The following is an 8,257-nucleotide window of genomic DNA, read 5'->3' on the forward strand; positions in this document are numbered from 1 at the left end:
CAAAGCCTCATAATCTCAGATGTACCCTGCGCTGCCCTCAAGCCTCTGTACCGTCACAAATCTCCGTGGGGGAGGTGAAGATCTCAGATGAAGCGCTGAACCCTGGATTGCAGCGACAGGCGGTGGCGTTGACACACGAGGAGTTCTCAGGGCACCACCGGGCACAGTCTGCAAGAGCAGGGAGCACGGTCAGAAGGTGAGGGGCAAGGGGACACACAAAAAGGGGACACTGAGGGAAATGAGCCAGGGCACTGAGTTTCCTGTGCACGAGGCCTCTCTTTCCCTGGGCTGAAGGGGGCTGGGCGGGGGTCCAGGGCCCTCCCCAGACTCTGGCTGTGGACTGTGCTTTCTGCTTCCCAGCAGACTCACCCCTGGGGTCCTGGGTTTCAGCTCCCAGCAGAGTCAGCCAGACACAGAATGCTGCAACAGAGAAAGGAAAGGGGGTCAGAGGGAATCCCAGGGTGGGAAAGGAGGTGTAAAGGTGATGCATTTTGGGGGAGGAGGATGCTGACCCCTCTCAGGTTCAGATCCTGCCCGTCGTTCAAACAGAGTGGGCAGATGTCACGTCCCACTCAGATGCTCAAAGCCAAAGAGTCTGTCACCCTGTCCCCATAGGGGCTGTTTTTTTATTTTTGTTTTTGTTTTTGACACAGGGTCTCACTTGGTCACCCAGGCTGGAGTGCAGTGGTGCAATCATAGCTCACTGCAGCCTCCAATTCCTAGGCTCAAGCAATCCTCCTGCCTCAGCCTCCCAAGTAGCTGGGACCACAAGTGTGCACTAAAAAAAATTTTTTTTTTTGAGACAGAATCTTGCTCTGTTGCCCAGGCTGAAGTGCAATAGTGTGATCTTGGCTCACTGCAATCTCTACCTCCTGGGTTCAAGTGATTCTCCTGCCTCAGCCTCCCAAGTAGCTGGGATTACAGGTGCCCACCACCACACCCGGCCAATTTTTTGTATTTTTAGTAGTGACAAGGTTTCACCATATTGGCCAGGCTGGTCTCGAACTCCTGACCTCAGGTGATCTGCCTCTCAAAGTGCTGGGATTACAGGCATGAGCCACATTTCCTGACTCAAAAATTTAAAAATAATTTATCACGCCAGGTCAAAAAATTAAAAATACTTTTTTTTTTTTTTTTGAGACAGAGTCTCACTGTCGCCCAGGCTGGAGTGCAGTGGCATGACCTCGGCTCACTGCAAGCTCTGCCTCCCGGGTTCACGCCATTCTCCTGCCTCAGCCTCCTGAGTAGCTGGGACTACAGGCGCCCGCCACCAGGCCTGGCTAAGTTTTTGTATTTTTAGTAGAGACGGGGTTTCACCGTGTTAGCCAGGATGGTCTCGATCTCCTGACCTCGTGATCCGCCCGCCCTGGCCTCCCAAAGTGCTGGGATTAGAGGCGTGAGCCACCGCTCCCGGCCAAAATATTTTTAAAATTATTTTTAGGCCAGGTGCGGTGGCTCCTGTAATCCCAGCACTTGGGAGGCCGGGGCGGGCGGATCACGAGGTCAGGAGATCGAGACCATCCTGGCTAACACGGTGAAACCCTGTCTCTACTAAAAATACAAAAAACTAGCCAGGCGTGGTGGTGGGCGCCTGTAGTCCCAGCTACTCGGGAGGCTGAGGCAGGAGAATGGCGTGAACCCGGGAGGCGGAGCTTGCAGTGAGCCGGATCGCACTACTGCACTCCAGCCTGGGTGATAGAGCAAGACTCCATCTCAAAAAATATATATATATATTTTACAGACAGAGTCTTGCTCTGTTGCCCAGGCTGATCTTGAACTCCTGGCTTCAAGCAATCCTCCTGCCTCAGCCTCCAGAGTAGCTGGGACTCCTGGCGTCCGCCACCACGCCTGGCTAACTTTTTGTATTTTCAGTAGAGACAGGATTTCACCATGTTAACCAGGATGGTCTCGATCTCCTGACCTCGTAATCTGCCTGCCTCAGCCTCTCAAAGTGCTGGCATAAGCCACCACGCCCGGCCTGCCATCTTCATTTCTTTTTTTTTTTTTTTTTTTTTTTGAGGTTGGGAGTTCAAGATCAGCCTGCCCAATATGGTGAAACCCCCTCTCTACTAAAAATACAAAAAATTAGCTGGGTGTGGTGGCAAGTGCCTGTTATCCCAGCTACTTGGAAGACCGAGGCATGAGAATCACTTGAACCCGGGAGGGAGAGGTTGCAGTGAGCCGAGATCATGCCACTGCACTCAAGCCTGTATGACAGAGTAAGACTCTGTCTCAGAAAAAAAAAAAAAAAAAAATGACGGTGTTGGATCCCCCAGGCTCTAAGATGCTCTGGACCTCCACACTTCCTCCAGGGACACAGGTGCACACACACCACACCCACAACCGCCACCAGCCCTGGCGGTCTGTCCTGGGACCCAGTGGTGATATTTCACACCCTGGGCGCCCCTCCCACAGGAAGACACTGTGGCCGCCTGTTGGGGTGCACATGGAGTGGCGGTTCCCAGCGCTCAGGGGGTTCCCCCTCCCAAGCCATGTCCTGGGGGACCCTCCTCAGATCACCAGGGGATTCAGAGATGGGGACCTAGGGATCTCCTTGCTGTTCACCAGAGAGATAGAGTCAAAGAAGCAGGGGTGGAGAGAAAATAGAGATTAGAGAGAGAGAGACAGGAAGAGAGACGGAGAGAGAGAGAAAGAGACAGAGAGACAGAGAGAGAGAAAGAGTCAGAAAGAAAGAGAGACAGAGACACACAGAGAGAGAGAGACACAGAAAGAGAAAGAGAGAGAGAGAGAGAGAGCTGTGCATGCTGGTTCACGCCTGTAATCCCAGCACCTTGGGAGGCCGAGGTGGATGGATCACCTGAGGTCAGGAGTGTGAGACCAGCCTGGCCAACAGAGATACTGAAACCCCATCTCTACTAAAAATACAAAAAATTATCCGGGCGTGGTGGCACGCACCTGTAATCCCAGCTACTGGGGAGTTGGAGGCAGGAGAATCGCTTGAACACAGAAGGCAGAGGTTGCAGTGAGCTGAGATCCTGCCACTGCACGCCAGCCTGGGCAACAGAGCGAGACTCTCAACAAAAAAAGAAAAAAGAAAAGAAAAAAGATAGAGAGACAGAGAGACAGAGGGACAGAGAGGAGAAAGGAGACAGAGCTGGAGAAAGAGAGAGAGGGAGACAGAGAAGAGAAAGAAGACAGCTAGAGAAAGAGAAGACAGAGAAGGAGGCAGAGACACAGAGAGATGGAGACAGAGACACGGAGAGATGGAGAGAGACAGAAATTACATGGCGAAAGAGAGAGGTGGAGAAACAAGGGGCCCATAGAAAGCAGGAGAGGAAACAGGAGGAAATGGGACAGAGAGAACAGAGGGACAGAGAGAGAAACAGCGAGGAAGAGAGAAAACCATGAGAAAGGAGGGTGGATGGAAACAGAAGGGAAGGGCAGGGGAAGGGAGGGCGTTGGGATCTGAGCAGCAGGTGGGGCCTGGGGCAGGCTGGGAGGGGACGTCCAGTCCCTGCCGATCTGGGAATCCTGGGGACCCCAATAATCCGGGAGACCTGAAGGGGGGTGTGGGGCAGAGGGATGGGGACCAGGACAACGGCTGGGCGTGAGTCACTTCCTGGGCCTAAGGGAAGGAATGACTCACCACTCATTTGCCCCAATTCAACCCTGGAGGAGCTCCCAGGGGAATTTTGGGGTCTGTTGTTGTGAGCACAGCTTCAGAGGGCGGGTATCTGGGGTGCAGATTGGAGGTCCCCTGACCACTCAGCCCCTGTGTTCAAATTTCGTACCCCTTAGGTGAGTGGAAGGCAGAGATCCCCACTCCCACCTCCACACTCCTTCCAGCTGGGTTAAACCCCGCTGCCCAAGCCCATGCTCCCCGCTTCTGTCAGGATTCTCCTCTTCCTCCTCTCTGGCCACAGGGCTTGGCTAGTTCCTCCCTCGGCCAGAACCCAGTTCCTCTTTGCAGAACAGACCACAAAATGACCTCCCCTGGCAGGACAGGATCTAGGCAGATTCATCTCCAACTCCCAAAGCCCCAGGTAACTCCTTTAAAGCTCAAAACCACTCTAGGAGGCAGGGGCTGTGTTGATGCCCATTCTACAGATAGAGAAACTGAGGCTTGGAGCCCAGAAAAGGATGAGGAAGAATCCAATGAACAGAAGAGGCTGGGGAAGGAGGAATTGAGAGATTGAGGTTCCCAGGGCCCTGGGAAGGGTTCCTTTGTGCCCCATCCCCTCTGCATGGGCTGGGTTCTCTACTCCCACCGTGAGGCTACAGGGCCTGGCTGCCTCCATCTGGGGCCTTGGAAGTCGCCCAAACAGAAGCTGGGAGAGAAGCTGCTGTTCTGGTTTGAGTTTCATCTGGTTTGTATTCTCTGGGCTGAGCCCTAAGCAGTCAGTTTCCTGCATAGAGACCCTGGGGTGGGGGGCGGGGCAGTCACTCCTTCTTTAGGCTTCCTCCTAAGGACCCCCAGACAATTCCCCAGACCTACTAGCGTCTTACCAGGATTTAATAATCATCATACTTTATTATTTATTCATTTATTTTGAGATATGGTCTCACTGTCGCCCAGTCTGGAGTGTAGTGGCGTGATCTCGGCTCACTGCAGCCTCCACCTCCCAGGTTCAAGTGACTCTCCTGCCTCAGCCTCCCGACTGGCTGGGATTATAGGTGCCTGCCACCATGCCCAGGTAATTTTTGTATTTTTAGTAAAGACAGAGTTTCACCATGTTGGCCAGGCTGGTCTCGAACTCCCGACCTCTGGTGATCTGCTGGCCTGGGCCTCCCAAAGTGGTGGGATTACAGGTGTGAGCCGCTGCACCTGGCCTTATTATTTATTTATTTATTTTGAGATAGGATCTTGCTCTGTCACCCAGGCTGAAGTGCAGTGGTGCAAACATAGCTCACTGTAGCCTCAACCTCCTGGGCTCAAGGGGTCTGGGTCTTCCCACCTCAGCCTCCTGAGCCACTAGGGCTCACTAGGACAGGCACATGCCACCAAGCCCGACTAATTAAAAAACATTTTTTTTGGCTGGGCATGGTGGCTCATGCCTGTACTCCCAGCACTTTGGGAGGCCGAGGTGGGTGCATCACCTGAGGTCAGGAGTTTGAGACTAGCCTGGCCAACATGGTGAAACCCCGTCTCTACTAAAAATACAAAACAAAACAAAAACAACAACAACAACAAAAAACAACAACTAGCCGGGCATGGTGGCAGGTGCCTATAATCCCAGCTACTCGGGGTAGGGGTACGAGGCAGGAGAATCGCTCAAACCCGGGAGGCGGAGGTTGCAGTGAGCGGAGATTGCACCATTGCACTCCAGCCTGGGCGACAAGAGCAAGACTTTGTCTCAAAAAAAAAAAAAAATTTTTTTTTTAGTAGAGACAACATCTCAATATGTTGCCCAGGCTTGTCTCCAACCCCTGGGCTCAAGAGATCCACCTACCTCGGCCTCTCAAAGTGCTGGGATTGCAGGCGTGAGCCACCGTGTCCAGCCAACACTTTTAAAATGCTGTTTACCTAATTCTTACTGTGAACCAGGAATAGTTTGTGTCCTAACTCACTCAAGCCTTAAAACAATCTAAGATGGAGACAGGTTGTGCTCCATTTTATAGATGAGAAAAGTGAGGCGCAGAGGCTCTCTGAGTTGGCCCCACTGACACAGACAACCAGGGCGTGGAACCACTGGGAAGCCAGGTCTTAGCAGCTGCCCCCACCAGGTGTGCCCCCAAGAACCCCAACGTGGGCTCTTGTCTCTCGCTTTCGAGCCCAGGGCGGGGTGCTGAGCTGACACCTGCCACCTGGGGCTGGCCCAGGGAAGCTGTGTCCCTGTGGTCCGGGAAGTCCTGGGTTTTGCCCCAAATGTCATTTCTTCACTCTCTTTGTTGCTCTGTTGCTTAGGCAACGAGTTACCCTGATAACCGTTACAGTCACCTTGGGTGGGGCGGGAAAGGGAGTCCCCGGGAAGTCACAACAAAAATCAAATTCAAACCCACAGCCAGCCAAAGTTCCTTTGATCCACAGCTGAGCCCCAGCCAGGTCTGCGGGGAGCAAGAACTGGGGACTCTGGGGCTGCTCCTGCTGCTGAGACTGCGAGGGACAAATTGGGGGTCCCCCGCAGTGAAGTCCTGGCCTCTAGCTTCCCCACCCCCGCCCATGTCCGTCTATGCGTTACATTAAGCACTGCGGCTCTCAGGGTCCCAGCACTCACTTTTTGCCCCTTTCCTTCCCCCGTGCCTCAGTTTCCCCTCTTAGGGAGCAGATGCCAAATTGGCTCCAGTAGAAAGCTTGAGGATACCTCCGGCAGAGTAGCAGGCTCCGAGCGCACCCTGGAGTTCCTGCCGGGGTGTGGGGGTGTCCAAGTACAACCAGCCCCTCTCCCCATGTGCCGAGAGTGCCTGCTTGACAATGTGGCTCCCTCCATCGCAGGCCCCACAGCCACCAGCGGCGCCTCCCGTTTCTCAGACGCAGCCAAAGGTACCGCTGGAGCTTCCTCGCCCCTCCCAGCGGGGCCCCGAAGTACTTACCGAGAAAGACGCGGCCTCCCATGGTTCGAGCTGCCGGCAGGAGCGGCAGGGGAAAGAGTGAGTGGGACAGGTCTGTCCTGTCTCCGCAGGCTGGGCAGCTCTGCGGGCTGCCCCGTCTCAGGCTGGGCAGCTGTGCGGACTGTCCCGAGGCCAGGACTTTATGAAGGAGGTGGGGACTGACAGCCGCTGGCCCAGGGCCCTCCCCGGAACTGGCGGTGCAGCTGGAAACCAGCAGGAAAGTGCAATAAAAACACAGACCCAGAGGCGCTGCAAACACACACACACACACACACACACACACACACACAGACACACACACACACACACACACACACACACACGCGCAGACACACACACACACACACAGACACACACACACACACACGCGTGCACTCCCTCAGCAAGAATGAAGTGCAACCTGCTTTCAAAATCCTCTGCCGGAGTTTCCACCATGTGGCTCTGACGAACCCTCTGGCCTCTGTGTTCGGGCTGGCTGCTCTGGAGGGGAAGGTGTGGCAGCCGGATTGGGCGGCAGGCCCCAAGCCTGGGGCCATTTGGCTCTTCCCTGGGCAGGCGCAAAGGGGCCTGGTCAGAAATAGCTCTGGGTGCCCACGCTGGTGGGGCTCACCCTGTGCCCAGAGCTTTGGCATGTCAGAGTTGGCAGAGCCAGTGTCTCAGCTGGCAGAACCTTCCCCTGCCATTTTCCAGATGAGAAAACAGGCCAGGTACAGAGGCTCACACCTGTGATCCCAGCACTCTGGGAGGCCGAGGCAGGAGGATCACTTGAGCTCAGGAGTTTGAGACCAGCCTGGGCAACATGGCGAAACTCTGTTTCTAAAAAAAAAAAAAAAAAAAAAAAAAATTATTCAGGCTGGTGGCAGACATCTGTGGTCCCAGCTACTACTACTCAGGAGGCTGTGGCAGGGAGGATCACCCGAGCTGGGGAGTTTGAGCTGTGATGGTGCCACTGCAATCCAGGTTGGGTGATAGAGTGAGATCCTGTGTCAAAAACAAAAAGAAAGAAAGAAAACTGAGGCATTACAGTGTCCACACAGGAGACCAGGAAGGAAGAAGGGGCCCCCTTCCGATGCCAGGCAGGCGCCAAGAAGAGAAGCTTCACTGCACGGAGCAGACCCCCCCCCAGATCTTTCTGGTCTTTCTAAGTCAGTTTCCCCCTGTGGGAAACTTATATTTCAGAGGCCCCTGGGCACTTCGTTAATCAACGGAGAATCATGTGATAGGAGGGTTCTTTCCTTTTTGGATAAATCACATGATTAGCTTGTCTCTTGAGCTACCTAATAATTTTTTAAAATGTTATTTTTTGGCTGGGTGCGGTGGCTCATGCCCGTAATCCCAGCACTTTGGGAGGCTGAGGTGGGCGGATCACCTGAGGTCAGGAGTTCGAGACCAGCCTGACCAACATGGAGAAACCCCGTCTCTATTAAAAATACAAAATTAGGGCCGGGCGCGGTGGCTCAAGCCTGTAATCCCAGCACTTTGGGAGGCCGAGACGGGCGGATCACGAGGTCAGGAGATCGAGACCATCCTGGCTAACACAGTGAAACCCCGTCTCTACTAAAAAAATACAAAAAAAAACTAGCCGGGCGAGGTGGCAGGCGCCTGTAGTCCCAGCTACTCGGGAGGCTGAGGCAGGAGAATGGCGTAGACCCAGGAGGCGGAGCTTGCAGTGAGCTGAGATCCGGCCACTGCACTCCAGCCTGGGCGACAGAGTGAGACTCCATCTCCAAAAAAGAAAAAAAAAAAA

General features: G+C 54.1%; 1 long non-coding RNA gene across 1 annotated transcript; it reads right to left on the bottom strand.

The window, feature by feature from the left end:
- Positions 1-63: 63 nt before the first annotated feature.
- Positions 64-6,666, bottom strand: LOC112612037. Its single transcript, XR_003116800.1, has 3 exons — positions 6,493-6,666; positions 370-420; positions 64-168 (listed from the first exon to the last, which is right to left on the bottom strand). It is a non-coding gene; the product is annotated as an uncharacterized LOC112612037 (long non-coding RNA).
- Positions 6,667-8,257: the final 1,591 nt, after the last annotated feature.

Source organism: Theropithecus gelada, chromosome 19 (assembly GCF_003255815.1).
Source record: "Theropithecus gelada isolate Dixy chromosome 19, Tgel_1.0, whole genome shotgun sequence".
Taxonomy (NCBI): domain Eukaryota; kingdom Metazoa; phylum Chordata; class Mammalia; order Primates; family Cercopithecidae; genus Theropithecus; species Theropithecus gelada.